The sequence below is a fragment of the Heterodontus francisci genome, chromosome 28, assembly GCF_036365525.1.
Source record: "Heterodontus francisci isolate sHetFra1 chromosome 28, sHetFra1.hap1, whole genome shotgun sequence".
Classification (NCBI taxonomy): Eukaryota; Metazoa; Chordata; class Chondrichthyes; order Heterodontiformes; family Heterodontidae; genus Heterodontus; species Heterodontus francisci.
The window spans coordinates 28129508-28147876 of record NC_090398.1 but is presented as its reverse complement, the minus strand read 5'-3'; the positions used below and the strand labels follow the sequence as shown (position 1 = coordinate 28147876).

The 18369-nt window shown below is 42.3% G+C and overlaps 1 long non-coding RNA gene across 1 annotated transcript; it reads left to right on the top strand.

Moving 5' to 3' along the window:
• The first annotated feature begins 8183 nt into the window (after positions 1-8183).
• Positions 8184-17967, top strand: LOC137385160 (uncharacterized). The gene is made up of 4 exons (XR_010977740.1): positions 8184-10097; positions 12866-13043; positions 13835-13967; positions 17834-17967. It is a non-coding gene; the product is annotated as an uncharacterized lncRNA (long non-coding RNA).
• The last annotated feature ends 402 nt before the right edge of the window (positions 17968-18369 follow it).

Here is an 18369-nt window from a genome sequence, read left to right as displayed (position 1 = left end):
AGGTTCGAGTCCTATCACGGTCATTAAGAACACTGGGAAAACTTTTCACAGAAACAAGAATAAAAGCACAATACTGCAGATTCTGGAAATCTGAAATGAAAACAAGAAATTCTGGAAACACTCAGCAGGTCTGGCAGCATCTGTGGAGAGAGAAGCAGAGTTAACGTTTCAGCTCAGTGACTAAACATCAGAACAAGAATCCTTCTTGCAAGACAAGTCACAGAGGTATTCCGTGCTTGGTACAGGACAGCTGGTCCGTTGTGACATAGATTTCTGCAGTGAGCAACTCCAGACTGCCCAATCTTTCCATAATAAATTCCACTCCCTTCATAGCCGAAAGTAAACTGGGAACATGCAGCTGCTACTTTGATTGCAACAATGTAAACTTGAATCTCAGTTCCATCAATGCGGCAAAAATAAACTGACTCTTCACCAGAAACTGATCAAATATTCGGCATTTAACCAATGTTCCAACATTACTGATCATGATTCCACAGTAACATTAATAGTGCTGATTGTACGCGTACATCACTGGCAGTTACTTTCCTTTAACATTATTGGCGGTGGTTCTATTTTACTATTATTAGTGTCGACCCTACTAAAACGTTACCTGTGATATCCTTCTCGAACATTATCGGTGATGAAAGAGCACTGACATTATTTGTGATGATGATAGCCGAACATTACTTTTATGTCTCTTCCCTTTCATAACTGTGATGAACCTTCTAGAACATTCCTGGTAGTAACACTACTTCATCATAATTGATGGGACCCGACTGGAACGTTATTTGTGATGGACCTGCGGTAATGTTACTGGTGATGACCCTACTCTAACATTGCTGGTGATGGAACGACTGCAGTTTACCATCACTGGTGAAGACTCTATTCTAACATTGCTGCTAATGGACCAACATGAACATTACTGGAAATGCACCTGTTGCAATAATAATTGTGGTAATTGTACCTTCCCTTTACTGGTGAGGACCCTACTCTACCCTAGTCTTGTGCTGACTCCAGTCTAACATGAATGCTGGTGACTCGATCCTAACATTGCTGGTGATATACCTACTGAAACATTACTGGTGATAACCCGACTGCAACAGTAATGGTGAGGCCATACTTCATCATCACTGTTGATGATGATACACTACAATAATTGACGATTACCATTCGCTAACATTATTGGTAATGCCAGTACTCTGAGATTAATTGCCATCACTGCACTAAGACCAGTTCTGTTGATCCTACTATTGTGGAAGAAACTAGAGCAAAATAAATCAAACTTCCTCAGATGAGTACTCGCAAACTACTTTATTAACTTGTGCACAAGGAGAACAAACACAGTAGAGCTCACATTGAGACTCAGTGCGATGTTCTAAAGAATTACAGTCAAACAGTGGCAATTATACTATTCTGCAACCAATAATCTTACAACAATATTTCAATCCTTAATTTCCATTCTAAAGCACCAATAATATTACAATTTAATTCTTGCTCTAAACGAATAAGATACAGTAATTTTCAATCCTTCGTTTACATAGCTATCTCACCATTGGCCTTGCAGCTGGTACACTGCAACAACAGAAAGAGATATCAGGCTTCAACAACACTCTTCTTATCTCATCAGCCAGGCATGGCATATTCCTAAGGAGCAGTTTGTGTGAGAAACATACTGACCAAGCAAACTCACACCCCTAGTCCAAGGATGGTTCACCTCAGGTTCCACACTATAATGTCATTTGTGGCAATATTATTATAGTTGCCCTCCTGAATTACCTCAATGTTTCCAATATAAATTTCAGTAGCCATATACACTGCACCCTCCCAACCTGGCCATTTCATTGGCCTGTCTACTCCTAATGTCTCGACAGTAGACAAAGTCATCTCTCATCACTTCCATGTAATCACCACAACCCACATTCCTCAGCCCTTTCCCCTTGTGTCTGCTTTTACAATAAGCCCTTGATTAAATCATTTAAAATTACAATTTCAAGCTGCCAGTTGTCTAGATGTTGGCTTGCCATTCGCCAGCATACTTCTATTGCTGTCGATGTGCTCCAACACCTCCCCACCTCCCCGAGATATCCAGAGCACAGTAAAATCCTCATTCTCTCTCACCCACATTATTCCTTCTGGTCTGGGCTCCTTCTTTACTTTACAATTCCCAGCTGTACAAATGCAAATGTAGTGGTACACAATTGGCTCAACCATCCATCGACAGATCTGGCTGAACAGGATGAAGCATTACAGAGCCCTGCTTTACTCTGTGAAACCTGTTCACTATTCCAACATCATCATGAATTGCAGTTCATTGCTCCAGGATCACTCTGCAGAGTAAAACTAACCCTTAGATTATTATTCCCAATGCAAATTTAGCTATTTCAACTCTGTTCCTCCTCTCCAACTACTCTTGCCTCTAACAATAAATGCTATTTGGTCCAGCATCGATATTTATCTGATTAGGTTTCTGTGAAGCGCTTTTGGATGGCTCACTACATTAAAGGCGCTGTTTAAATACAAGTGACTGTTGGCTTTGAATTTCCAATTTTATTCTTTATTAATGAGAATGTTTTCGAATTTTTTTCCATCTCGCAAGAATTTCCTTTCTAGCAGCCTGATATTAATGGACCAGGCCATCCTCAAATCGATAAAATAGATCCAGATTCCCATTCCATTACTCCAGTTGGTGTATTCAGGTGACCAGCCTACATAAGCAACTTTACTTTAAGTGAAAGGCGTTGAATCCCATGCCATTCAGCTTAGAGCTTTAGGGTGTCCCCATTAGCAGAGGCTGCAAAAGAAGGCAGCTCGTCTCACTGCCAAGAAGTATCTCCATCCCAAGATCCAACTCGCAACCTTTTAACTTTAACTGCTTTAACACAGACTGGCGAGTTCCATAACCTCACCCACCATCCTTCTTGCAGCTTGGAAGGATTTTTATTTTGTTTACTTTCTGCACAATGATGAGGCAATGCCTTCATCTACTGTCATAGTTTTATTTTGTCTCCACCACGCGAGACACTTTATTCCCTCTGTATTCATTCTGCGTTCAAAGTTTAATTTTCTGGATTGATCCCAGAATACAGTGGTAAGGTCATTTTACAAAGGAGCACCATTGATATTGACCCTTCTGAGATCCATACAGCTAAGGGTGGACCATCTTCATTCATCTCACAGGAACCAATAACTTTCAATGTCACAAGGAGAATGGATCAAATTAACAGTTTCAGAGGTCACTCTCTCACACACTCGTACACTCACTTCCTCTCTCTTCTCTTGTTGTCTCTCAGTCTCTTTCTCCCTCTCCTTGCCTCTCACAAAGAATCACAGAATCGCAGATTTTTACAGCGTAAAAGGAGGCCATTCGGCCCATCGTGTCTGCACCGGCTCTCCGAATGAGCAATTCACTCCCAACAATTTCCCCACATTCTCCCCGTAACCTTGCACATTCTTCTTTCCATATCACAGTCTAATTCCCTTCTGAATGTTTCAATTGAACAGCCTCCACCATTCTCTCAGAGAGCGCATTCCAGCCTTCAACAACTCGCTGACTGAAAAGGTTTTACTTCAAGTCTCTTTTGTTCTCATTCCCATTACTTTAAATCTGTGCCCTCTCATTCTCGATCCTTTCACGAGTGGGACCAGCTTTTCCATATCTACCCTTCATGATGTTGAATATCTCTATCACATCACCTCTCAGCCTTCTCGACTCCAAGGAAAACAGTCCTAACATCTGCAATCTATCTTCATAACTGAAATTCCTCATCCCTGGAACCATTCTCGTGATTTTTTCTGTACGCTCTCCAATGCCCTCACATCTTTCCTGAAGTGCAGCACACAGAACTGGATGCAATACTCCAGCTGAGGACGGACTCTTGTCTTGTGCAAGTTCAACATAACTTCCTTGCTCTTGTACTCTATGCCCATTTTTATAAAGCCCAGGATACGGTATGCTTTATTAACTGCTCTCTCAACCTGTCCTGTCCACTCATGCACTTATACCCCCAGGTCCTTCTGCACCCTCTTTAGAATTGTACCCTTTATTTTAAGAACAAAGAACAAAGAAAATTACAGCACAGGAACAGGCCCTTCGGCCCTCCAAGCCTGCGCCGATCCAGATCCTCTATCTAAACCAGTCGCCTATTTTGTAAGGGTCTGTATCTCTTTGCTTCCTGCCCATTCATGTATCTGTCTAGATACATCTTAAAAGACGCTATCATGCCCGTGTCAACCACCTCCGCTGGCAACGCGTTCCAGGCACCCACCACCCTCTGCATAAAGAACTTTCCACGCATATCCCCCCTAAACTTTTCCCCTCTCACTTTGAACTCGTGACCCCCAGTAATTGAATCCCCCACTCTGGGAAAAAGCTTCTTGCTATCCACCCTGTCTATACCTCTCATGATTTTGTATAGCTCAACCAGGTCCCCCCTCAACCTCCGTCTTTCTAATGAAAATAATCCTAATCTACTCAACCTCACTTCATAGCTAGCGCCCTCCATACCAGGCAACATCCTGGTGACCCTCCTCTGCACCCTCTCCAAAGCATCTACATCCTTTTGGTAATGTGGCGACCAGAACTGCATGCAGTATTCCAAATGTGGCCGAACCAAAGTCTTATACAACTGTAACATGACCTGCCAACTCTTGTACTCAATACCCCGTCCAATAAAGGAAAGCATGCTGTATGCCTTCTTGATCACTCTATTGACCTGCGTTGCCACCTTCAGGGAACAATGGAGCTGAACACCCAAATCTCCCTGTACATCAATTTTCCCCAGGACTTTTCCATTTATTGTATAGTGCACTCTTGAATTGGATCTTCCAAAATGCATCACCTCGCATTTGCCCGGATTGAACTCCATCTGCCATTTCTCTGCCCAACTCTCCAATCTATTTATATTTTGCTGTATTCTCTGACAGTCCCCTTCACTATCTGCTACTCCACCAACCTTAGTGTCGTCTGCAAACTTGCTAATCAGACCACCTATACGTTCCTCCAAATCATTTATGTATATCACAAACAACAGTGGTCCCAGCACGGATCCCTGTGGAACACCACTGTTCACACGTTTCCATTTTGAGAAACTCCCTTCCACTGCTACTCTCTGTCTCCTGTTGCCAAGCCAGTTCTTTATCCATCTAGCTAGTATACCCTGGACCCCATGCGACTTCACTTTCTCCATCAACCTACCATGGGGAACTTTATCAAACGCCTTACTGAAGTCCATGTATATGACATCTACAGCCCTTCCCTCATCAATCAACTTTGTCATTTCCTCAAAGAATTCTATTAAGTTGGTAAGACATGACCTTCCCTGCACAAAACCATGTTGCCTATCACTGATAAGCCCATTTTCTTCCAAATGGGAATAGATCCTATCCCTCAGTATCTTCTCCAGCAGCTTCCCTACCACTGACGTCAGGCTCACCGGTCTATAATTACCTGGATTATCACTGCTACCCTTCTTAAACAAGGGGACAACATTAGCAATTCTCCAGTCCTCCGGGACCTCACCCGTGTTTAAGGATGCTGCAAAGATATCTGTTAAGGCCCCAGCTATTTCTTCTCTCGCTTCCCTCAGTAACCTGGGATAGATCCCATCCGGACCTGGAAACTTGTCCACCTTAATGCCTTTTAGAATACCCAACACTTGCTCCTTCCTTATGCCGACTTGACCTGGAGTAATCAAACATCTATCCCTAACCTCAACATCCGTCATGTCCCTCTCCTCGGTGAATACCGATGCAAAGTACTCATTTAGAATCTCACCCATTTTCTCTGACTTCACGCATAACTTTCCTCCTTTGTCCTTGAGTGGGCCAATCCTTCCTCTCGTTACCCTCTTGCTCCTTAGATATGAATAAAAGGCTTTGGGATTTTACTTAACCCTGTTTGCTAAAGATATTTCATGACCCCTTTTAGCCCTCTTAATTCCTCGTATCAGATTGGTCCGACATTCCCGATATTCTTCCAAAGCTTCGTCTTTCTTTAGCCGCCTAGACCTTATGTCTGCTTCCTTTTTCCTCTGAGCTAGTTTCCCAATTTCACCTGTCATCCATGGTTCCCTAATCTTGCCATTTCTATCCCTCATTTTCACAGGAACATGTCTCTCCTGCACGCTAATCAACCTCTCTTTAAAAGCCTCCCACATATCAAATGTGGATTTATCTTCAAGCAGCTGCTCCCAATCTACATTCCCCAGCTCCTGCCGAATTTTGGTATAGTTGGCCTTCCCCCAATTTAGCACTCTTCCTTTAGGACCACTTTCATCTTTGTCCATGAGTATTCTAAAACTTACGGAATTGTGATCACTATTCCCAAAGTATTCCCCTACTGAAACTTCAACAACCTGGCCGGGCTCATTCCCCAACACCAGGTCCAGTATGGCCCCTTTCCAAGTTGGACTATTTACATACTGCTCTAGAAAACCCACCTGGATGCTCCTTACAAATTCTGCTCCATCTAGACCTCTAACACTAAGTGAATCCCAGTCAATGTTGGGAAAATTAAAATCTCCTATCACCACCACCCTGTTGCTCCTACATCTTTCCATAATCTGTTTACATATTTGTACCTCTATCTCACGCTCGCTGTTGGGAGGCCTGTAGTACAGCCCCAACATTGTTACCGCACCCTTCCTATTTCTGAGTTCTGCCGATATCGCCTCACTGCTCGAGTCCTCCATAGTACCCTCCTTCAGCACAGCTGTGATATCCTCTTTGACCAGTAATGCAACTCCTCCACCCCTTTTACCTCCCTCTCTATCCCGCCTGAAGCATCGATATCCTGGGATATTTAGTTGCCTATCGTGCCCTTCCCTCAACCAAGTCTCAGTAATAGCAATAACATCATACTCCCAGGTACTAATCCAAGCCCTAAGTTCATCTGCCTTACCTACTACACTTCTTGCATTAAAACAAATGCACCTCAGACTACCAGTCCCTTTATGTTCATCATCTGCTCCCTGCTTACTCTTCCCCTTAGTCACACTGACTTCATTATCTAGTTCCTTACAAGCTTTAGTTACTACCTCCTTACTGTCCACTGACCTTCACATCCCCCTGCCACATTAGTGTAAACCCTCCCCAACAGCGTTAGCAAAAGCACCCCCAAGGACATTGGTTCCAGTCCGGCCCAGGTGTAGACCGTCCAATTTGTAATAGTCCCACCTCCCCAGAACCGGTCCCAATGTCCCAAAAATCTGAACCCCTCCTTCCTGCACCATCTCTCAAGCCACGCATTCATCCTGACTATTCTTCCATTTGTACTCTGACTAGCACGTGGCACTGGTAGCAATCCTGAGATTACTACCTCTGAGGTCCTACTTTTTAATTTGGCTCCTAACTCCCTCAATTCTGCTTGTCGGACCTCATCCCGTTTTTTACCTATATATTGTCTCTCCATGTTTTTCCTACCAAAATTCTGTTCCCGTCCCCTGTGGGATTTTTTTTTTCTTCAGCACTGCAATGTTCTCCTTAATCAATGCCGCCACTCGCCCCCCCACCACCCACCCCCCCAACCCCCACCACCCCCACTTTGTCCTTATCCTATCTTTCCTGAACACCTTGTATCCAGAAATATCTAACACCCAGTCCTGCCCTTCTTTGAGCCAGGTCTCTGTTGTAGCCACAACATCATACTTCCAAATCGCAATCTGCATCTGTAACTCACCAATCTTATTAACCACACTCCTAAACTCTGGAATTCTCTCCCAAAACCTCTCTATCTCTCCTCCTTTAAAACAAATGTCTGATCATTTTGCTATTGTCTTTATTCTTTGGCGGAGGATTCATATTTTCTCGGTTACACTCATGTGAAGAGACATGGCGTGTTTTACTAAGTAAAAAGCGTGATATAAATGAACGTTGCAATTGTTATAATGGACAATCCTTCCTTCCCAATCCTTCTCCAATGTATGTCTGGATGGTTCGGTGCATTTACAATAATCAGTGGGGTTCACTTGTCACTATTCCATTCGTGGTACTGAACACGAATCATCACAGTTTACTGTTTCAGCACAGGAAAGGAATCCCAGCACCGATTAACAGCGCGTTCACCTATAATAAGCACTGGGGCAGAGACTGTCACAGCTCAGTGACTATTCTCAAGTAATGGACCCTCAACTGTCCCCTGCAGAAATCGCTATGTCAGGGCGGTCTCAAGCCGTGTCCTCGAGATGATAAAAAGCGACGGCTTCTAAAGGCATTGCAGCAATGGTAATAACAAAGAGAGGGAGGAATGTGACACCTCATTTTTATATTTTAATATCCAGCTTTTCTCCAGAGAATGCAGGTCACACAGCATCTATGTGGAGGGAAACTGATTTAACGATTCAGATCGCTGACTGATCATCAGAACTGCTTTGTGTAAAGAAAGTTATTGTGTTGTTCATCGGACAACTCAACAACAATGTACAATTGTGGCCAAAATATCCTTCAACGCGCCGATATCATATCCTGACAGACCGACCTTCAATCAGACTGACCTGTCCGATATCAGTGGAAGACTCACAGAATGCTTATCATCTACTTCCTGCTCCCACTGCCAAACATAAGGAAGTGCTGCCTGAGTCCCTCAAGAAACCTGCTGGACAGCATCGGTTACCCTGACCAGAACCGCCTGATGCTGAAGGAACACTTAGGAGAGGGGAGAGACTGCGATTAAAATGGTCCAGAATCTCAGAACCAGCATTGTCACTGGGATTATCAAAAGAAAAGAAAACAAAATGATTTAATTTCATTATTTAGCATTACTGAGATATGGCAGAATGATTTGGAGAATTTGCAGTGTTTTTTTGATGAAGACACGTCACAAAAAGGATACAGTGAAACTGGAGGAGATGCAACAATGATGTACAAGGAGGTTATAAACATCAAGGACTGAACACCCTGGCGTATTGATTTTCCAGCAAAGTGAAGATTGGGTGGTGAAGTGATCGAGGTCTTTAAAATTATGAAGTATGGGGAGACGCAGTGAAGGTGTTTCCATTTGTGGTGGAGTGAAAAACTGTGCATCATGTAGCATAGAATTCCCCATGTATATATTTATATATAAAATGGGGAATTCAGGAAGAATTGCTTTACTCGGAAAGTGATGAGAATTTGGAACTTGCCACCACTGTTCGTTGATGTGAACAGTATAGATGCAGTTAAGAGGAAACTAGATAAGTACATGGGGAGAAAATAATTGAATGATGTACTGACAGCGTTATATGACGTAGGGTGGAAGGGGTTCTTGTGGAGCATAAACACCAGCTGGGATTCGTTGGGAGAAATGACCAGTTTCTGTATGGTAGATTCTATGCCATAACATGTGGAAAGGAAATTAGGATGTTTTACGCCAGGAGCCTTGGTAACTGTGGCGGAGAGCTCTGTGATACTGCACTGGCATATTTTACAGATATATTGCATTTTGTTTCCATTCTGGTGACCTGCGGTCACAGATCTCTAATATTGGGCACTGGGCACTCCTGGGAGACTCCTTCCTGAAGCCAGTGCTGCTCTGCTTCTCCCCATCATTTCCCTTTTCCTCTCCTTCACAGACACAGGTTCAGGGGAAAGTCCTAAATAAAACCATACTGTGCCGATAGTGATGGCGAAGCTGTTCGCTAACTGGAGATAGTAAAATTCTAAAAACGGGGACTCTTCAAAAAACAAGGTTTTCAAAGTACACAATACCAATGAATTAGTTCCAAAAGCAATTGCTCACCACAAAAACCACCGAGCCACAAGCAATATATATTTGATGGTTTATTAAATCGGATCATAGAGGGGAACTTCGAACAGTATTTCCAGCCCATTTTTGTACAGTGGTCAGGGCGGGTGCTTCCGGCGGATGGACCATCGGGAAATCAGAACCAGGTTTTCCCACCGCTCGATCCTACAATATGAACAACAGGACACACTCATGGGGTCCTAATATTGGTTTCAGGATTAAATGTAAATGCCAAATCGGACACTATCCCTGCGTCCGAATATTATTGTGAGGATATAATTGTAGATCCCAATAGGCCACTCGCACTGCATCCTAATAATGGTGTGAAGATTTAAATGAAAATCAACATAGGACTCTCTCCTCGTGCTCTAGTATTGATGTAAGGATTTAAAATTTAAACCCGAAAGGACAATCCGACCAGCTGCTAAAGCTAGCGCACGGAATGAAATGTAAATCCCAATAGGACACGCACACTGGGTTCTAATATTGTTGTGAGAATTTAGATATAAATTCCTCCTAGGATACTCCCTATGGGTCCTGACATTGCAGTGTGAATATAAATGTTATTCCCCAATCAGGTACTCTGCCTGGGTCAAAATGTTGATGTTAAGATGTAAGTGCAAATCCGGGATAGGGCACACTTCCTGAATCCTAATACCAGTGTGAGGATTTAAAATAGGAACCTCTTCTTGGGACTTAATAACTGAGTGAGGATTTAAATTAAATCAACATTAGAACATTGTCACTGGGTGCTGATACAGGTGAGAGGGTTGAAATGTAAATTCCATCGAACACGCTCATTGGGTCGGATTATTAATATGAGGATTAAAATATAAATCCCAATGGGACCCTCTCCCTGGTAACTAATATAGGTGTGAATATTTAAATGTAAATCACAATAGGATTCTCTCCTTGATTTCCAATATTATTTTAAGGATTTATACGGTAATCCCGAACAGGCACTATTCCTGGATCCCTAATATTGGCGCGTGGATTCAAACGTAAATTCAAATAGGTCACTCACATTAGAATCTAATACTGACGTGAGTTTTTCCATGTAAAGCTCCAACAGGAGCTATGTGTGTTAATATTGTTGTGAGGAAGTAAATGTCTATCCACAATAGGACACTGTTCCTGTGTCCTTATATTGGGGTGAGAATTTAAATGTAAATCTGTAATATGATACACTGTTTGGGTCCGAACACTGGTGTGAGGATTTAAATGTCAATGCCCAAAAGTACACACTCCCTGCTTCCAAATAATGGTTTGAGGAATTGAATCTGTATCCCAAATGAATCTATCTCCCTTAGTCTTCATATAGTTCTATGATCCTGTAGTTTTTTTTTGGAGGGGGGGAGGGTGGAGGGGGTAATGCGGTGTGCCTTTAAGGCTGGAAATGGAGCCATACTGCTTCAAGGCAACAAGCTCTAAAGACTGAGTCAAAGAGTGCATTCTCGTTGCCTGGGATACAGCCATTCGGGACTAGAAATCGAGAGATACATTGTTACAATTTAATTTTGAACTGGCTTTTGTGGAAACAGACTTTTCCAACTCAGAGAAACAGACAGACAGTTGTATGTTAGCACCTGAAATGCAAGCTCTCACAGCATTTAAACTGAAGGAAGAGAATTTAGTCTGTTTATTTATTATTCTTTATCAAAATTCTAAAAAGTAAAGCCAAAACAGAGATCTCTGATAATTTAAACTGAAGGAAGGGAAGCTAGACGGTGACAGTCTGTTATCCCTCAAAAACTCTAAAGCCAAACTGATCCATTAAAAAGCGTTTGCAAGTTGTTAATTGGTGAAATTCATTGCTGGAGAAGGAAAGCATTTCAAATTTCAATTGCTGAGTTAGACTACAGACTGTTCTACTGTTGAAGAACCTTTTTTTCCCCATCAGATGGCTGTGAGGACTTCAAGCAACCTTGGACTGTTCCACACCAGGCAGGAGCGTAAATCTGCAAGGGCACCATTTTTTTCTATTTTAAATGTTGTTTATATCTTTGTGGTGTTTAAGAATTTAGTTTTTCTAATTAAACAGTTAATTTGTTGATTTAAAAACACCTGGTTTGGTTAGCCTCATGGTGGGGGTGGAGTGGGGGCGATGTTTAATAGATGATACAATTTGGCTGGGTCTTTCTTTAATTTGGAAAGTTTAAGATGATAAGTTAGGCGATCTGTGGAGGGATGGGATTGAATTAACAGTGCATTTCACCCACCACAATCAGAATCATATATTATGATTGAGGGCTTTGACTGGAGCAGTCAGTCATAACAATAGGCACGAGGATTTAAATGTAAATCCCTAAAGGACAATATCTTTGTGTCCAAATATTATTGTGCGGATTTTAATGTGAATTCCAAATAGGACATTCTCCTTGGGTGGGTCCTAATATTGGTGTGAGGATTGAAATGTAAATACCGATAGGACACACACCTTGGGTCGAGTGGGAATGTCAGTTCACACAACACTGTATCTCAATGTGTTGGACTGCTTATGGGATCAACACATGATGGATTAAAACAGCTTTCAGTTCTGCTGAACAGGGTTGCTTTGTAAAGGACGAGAATCTGAAGGAATTAGTCAGTCATTCTTCCATGTCTTGAGGGACTGGGAGATGTTTACTCACTGTTTATAGAAATAATGTAACACAACTTGGGTGGACATTATAACCATAGTAATGGAATCATTGGGAGAGATTGATGAACCTGAGTTTATCTTCTTGACTCCATGTTACCTGAAGTTTACCTTGTGTGCGTTATCATTTATTTTAATTTCGTGTGAATATGCATGGAATGTATAGATCAAAGGTAGAATTGGTGTGAGTGTTTAGAGCAAGCTCCTGTTGCTGTAGTCAGGCTGGAATGGTAAAGTGTTGTAACTGAATTCTTGTGGCAAATTTTGAACTCAGTATCAAAGAAACATGTAACCATACTGGAATCATATTTTGTCATTTGGCTGAATATTCATGTTGAATTGCGTAACATAAGGATCTGATTCTGAAGTTGTTACAACTGATGCCTGTGTTTAAAGGAAAAGAACAAAATAGAACATCCAAGCAGTCCTAACACATTGATGACCCCGACGTGATGTTATAATATAAACAGACGTGATCTTTCAGATATGATTTATTTTTTTTATTTCAGATATCGTTAAGTCAATGTGTTTCTTCATATTTCGCCAAATCCAGTTCACAATGGATGACGTTTGGTGATTTCCTTATAAATGGATTGAACCTAAAGGTCCTTTTGAGATAGGAGAGGAAACAATGACAGGAGGATGGCGAGAGACACTGAAGCCCTTAGCTGAGTGTCCGGTGAAAATGTAAGGGATTAGAGTTCAAAAGTGACAAGAAGAAGAAGGCATTTTTGTTAGTGTCCAATGCTGTCAATTCAAAAGTTAGGCGAAGAGGCTGAGGCCAGAAATAAGGAAGTTACAGAACTTACAGAGCGACTAATGGCAGCTGAGGAAAAGATAGAAAACTGGAGATTTCAGGCATTTGGAGCAGCCAGGACTGTTCTGACGCAGAAAAGGCATCTTCAAATGAACAGATCAGGAATTACAATTTATAGAAATGAATATTTAAATTGCAGCATGTGTAGCTGGCTGAGACCAAGCAGGCAGAGTAGTTAGAGAGGCTCCTATCACCCCGTGTCCTGTGAAGAGAATGGAAGGGCAGCAAGTGATGGTATTAGCTAGCCCAGCAGAGATAGAAATTGTTGGTGTCTGGTGGTGTTTGGAGGATCCCCCAGCTCCAAAAGTAAAAAGAAAGGCATCTTTAGGACAAGGAATACGTCCAGTGATCCCTTCCTCACCCACTTTAACTTCTCCAACTTTGGAGCCTGGAGCCCACATGGTTCCAGTGGCAACGTTAGGTACAGAGGAGGAGCAGTTAGATACCTCTTTGGCTTATTGGATACATGTTACATCATAGCAGCATGCTTGAGCTTTCAGTAATATGGAGAATGGGTGAAGCACGATTGGGTGGACAAGGTGAGAGCCTCACTGTAAATATTTCACTTTCAATGGAGGATGTTGAAGGTAACACTGTCTTCAGGGTTCTGAACAAGAGTCACATCCGATTAGAAACGTCAACTCTGATCCTCTCTCCACAGATCACAGCATTGTTACAGCACAGAAGGAGGCCATTCGGTCCATTGTGTCTGCACTGGATCTCAGAATGAGAAATTTACCTAATGCCATTCCCCAGCCTTTGTCCCTGTAATGCTGCACATTCTTCCATTTCAGGTAACAGTCTAATTCCTTTTGAATGCCTTGATTGAACCTGCCTCCTCCACATGCTCAGGCAGTGCATTCTAGATCTTAACCACTCGCTGTGTGAAGAGGTTTTTCCTCATGTTGCTTTTGCTTCTTTTGCCAACCACTTTAAATCGTGCCTCTCATTCTCAATGCTGCCAGACCTGCTGAGTATTTCCAGCATTTCCTGTATTTATTTGCAACACTACTTTATTGGTTTTGGGTATTCCTGGTATGAGCGAGGAGGAGTACAGTTAGAGGACATGATTGATTGTCTTCACTTCCACCATCCTCGTGGGCAGTGAGTTCCAGGTCATTGCCACTCGCTGTGTAAAAAATGTTCTTAAGGACATCCCCTCTTTCCAACACTACAATGTCTTTCCGAATCAGTAATGCCAGCCCACTTGCCTTTTTTTCTTCTCTATCTTTATATGAACAATATATATCTTTGTATATCAAGTGCCAGTCCTCGCTATTTTTAAGCCACGTTTTTGTTATTTCCACCACATCATATTCCCATATTTGTGCTTATGGCTCACCAACATTATTCACCACATTTTGTGCTTTTACATACATGCATTGTAATCCAGTCTTTGAAGTCCTCATCACCCTTCTCAGTCTGCTCCTATCTAATGTGGAAGTGTATTATCAAACACTCTCAAATTATGCACCTTATTCCTCTTTTCTACTGCTATATGCTGCTGCACAAGCCCATGCCAATTTAGGTTAAACCCTCTCCAAACACTAGTGAACCTCCCTCCGAGGGCATTGTTTCCAGTCCTGTTGAAGTGCACCCCATCCCTTTTGAATAGGTTCTTCCTGCCCCAGAACTGTTCCCAATGCTCCAGGAATCTGAAGCTCCCCTTCCTGCATCATGCTTCAAGCCATGATTGTCCCTATCTTCCTGTTTCGACTCTCGCTAGTGCTTGGCACTGGGAGCAATTCAGAGATTACTACCTTCGAGGTCCTACTCTTTAACTTGCTCCCTAGCTACTGAAAATCTGATCATAGGACCTCAAGATCTGCCCTTGCTATGTAGTTGGCACCAATGTGGACCACAACTTCTGGCTCACTCACTTCCCCCTGCAGATTATCCTTTACTGTCTCTGTGATGTCCTTTACCTTGGCATCAGGGAGGCAACACACCATGCGGTTCTCACGATGATGGTTACAGATATGCCTGCCTCTCCCCTGACTATGGAATCTCCTGTAATGACTGCATTTCTCCACTTTGTTGCTCACTCCTGTATAGTCCCTTGCCCATTGCTGTCATGTTCTGGACTGCACTCCTTCAGGGTATCATCACCTCCAGCAGTCCCCTATGTCTTGATGTTCAGTCCCTGGTTAGAGGCAGTTCATTTTCCATGTTTCGATGTTTAGTCCATGGTTAGAGACAGTTTATTCTCCGTGTCTCAATCCTCAGTGCCCGGTTAGAAACAGTTCATTCTCCATGTCCCCCAATCTTCAGATCCCATTTAGGGACACTTCATTCTCCCTGTCTCGATGTTCAGTCCCAGTTTAGAGAAGTTCATTTTCCATCTTTTGATTTTCAGTCCCTGTTTGAAGGCTGTTCATTCTCCATCTCTCGATCTTCAGTCCCTAGTTAGAGACAATCCATGTTCCATGTCTCGATTTCAGTCCATTATCAGAAGCAGTTCTATGTCTTAATCTTCAGTCCATGGTTAGGCACAGTCCATTCCCCATGTCTTGATCTTCACTCTCAGGTTAGAGGCAATTTATTTTCCATGTCTTGAATTTCAGTCCCCATTTAGAGTTCATTCAGTCCCCATGTCTTGCCTGTTTTTGGACCACATTTGCTATTTTAGATTCAGTGGCCATTCCTTTATATTTTCTGGATGAACTACATCCAGGGGCCAAACTCCCAATTTCCAAGTCTACTTTAGTAGCGTCATCAACAAACAGTGAAAGTTGATGGGACAATATCCTCAGCAAAATGTTTTACCAGCAAAAGAAAGCAGTACAGTCACAACACTGACTGGGAAGTGTGACTATTGTAGTCAGTTCACTTCACTTAATATTCACCTATTACTGCACAACATGGGGCTGAACTATCACAGAAGAAAAATATTTCTGCGGCTGTGAGTTAATGTTTAGTGTGCACATTCCAATGTATAAGAGTTCATGACTGGGTTTCGAACAATCTTGCACTGACACTGTTGACTCTGAGAGACTGGATGTGAATCCAGTTAGCTGTAAAATCCAAAGTAGCGGTGGGTAAGGAACCTGTCTTACTGTAAGTGAGATATTTGCATAGTAATTCCTCACAAACAAAACAATTATTAATGGTACCTCATTGGGAACTTACAGAAGGAACTTCTACATTTGAGAGAGCGAGAACTCAAGAGAAAATAGAAGCCATCAGCAATTAATTTCTTCTCTTTTGCTATATATTACATCTCATTTACAAGCCTGTAATAAAATATAGATCAGAGAAAAGCAGAATAAGTAATTGAATGATTTAATGTAGAATGCATAATGCTAAAAAGCCTATTCTTTCTTTTTGAAGAAATGAAACACTGTCTCTAGAAATATGAACAGTAGTTGGGGGAATTTGAGGATTTATCGGGATCACTCTCCAGACATAATGTGATTGGGGGGATTGGAGATTGAAGATTTATCGGGATCACTCTCCAGACAGAATGGATGTCATTGGGGGGATTGGAGATTGAATATTTATTGGGGTCACCCTCCAGACACAATATATGTATTGAGGGGCTCCCACTTTGGCTGGAAGAGAAAATTCCACTGAATTGCTCCAGTGTTTCCCCAATGAACTGCAAATTTTACAACTATACTTTGCAGGCTTCAGATCTATGTTGTTTCTACAAACAGCCTGCAATTTATGTTCCAAAAAATGATTTAATGTGTCTGGGTAACAAAATTCTATCATTCTTCGTGTGCTGCTGGAAGATACATTATAGAAATGGGTCATTTCAGTTAGAAAGGATACTATTCACTACAAGTACAGAAACATTATTTTCTAATCAGAACAAAACTATTTTGCAGTTTCCTTTAAGATAATAAAGATAAAAACCAGGACATATGCATTGACTGTTTCCTCTGCGACACCCTGGTCTACTCCTCAGGCACCCCCAACCTACCTCCCCACTTCCAACCACATCTTCCGATGCAACCACAGGAGACACAATACTTGTCCCTTTACCTTCTTCCTTCTCATCGTCCCGGAGCTCAAGACGTTCCTTGCCTGGTGAAACTGTGATTTACTTGTACTTCTTTCAATTAGTAACTGCATTCACTGCTCACCACATCATCTCCTCCATGTTGGGGAGAATAAATGCAGATTGGGTGTCTGTTTTGTCAGTGAGTGTGACCACAAGCTCCTGCTTTCCTGTCATTTTCATTCTGGTCTCGATTTCCACACTGCTGTCTCTAGGAACATAGGAGCACGAGTCGGCCATTCAGCCCATTGAGCCTACCCTGCCATTCAATATGATCATGGCTGATCATCCACTTCAATGCCTTTTTCCCACATTATCCCCATATACCCTTATGTCATTTGGATTTAGAAATCTGTCAATCTCGGCTCTAAACATATTCAATGACTGAGCTTCCGCAGCCCTCTGGGGTAGAGAATTCCAAAGATTCACAACCCTCTGAGTAAAGAAATTTCTCCTCATCTCTGTCCTAAGAGGCTTCCCACTTATTTTGAATTCTCAGCCTGCTGCCTGGTTCTAGTGAAGTTTAGTGTAAAGCTCAAGGATCAGCAGATCATCTTTCAATTCAGTTCTTTACAGCCTCTACAGTCAACAACCAGTTTAATAGTTTTACAGCAGAACCTCTGCCCTCAGTCTATTTTATATTATTTTATTCAGCAGCTGTTGGTGGTGACCTCCATTTCCCCATTGACACCTCCTCTAGACAACCACAACTTATATTTATATTGTGTCTTTAACATAATGAAACATCCCAAGAAGCTTTGCGGAAGCATTGCAAAACAAAAGACGACACCGAGCCACATATTGGGTCAGATGACCAAAAGCTTGGTCAAAGAGGTAAGATTTAATGAATGTCTTGAAGAAGGAAACTGAAGCGGAGAGGCAGAGAGGTGTAGGGGAGTGTATTCCAGAGCCTGGGGCCTAGGCGATAAAGACATGGCCACCAATGGTGGAGCCATTAAAATCAGGGATGCTCAAGAGGCCAAAATTAGAGGAGGGCCAGTATCTTGGAGGGTTGTGGGATTGGAGTTGATTACAGAGATAGGGAGGTGTGAGGCCATGGAGGGATTTGAAAACAAAGATGAGAATTTTAACATGAAGGCACATTGCTTGACAGGGAGCCAATATATGTCAGCAAGCACAGTGGTGAAAGCGGAATGGGACTTGCAGTGAGTTATAACCATTTTTACTTTCTT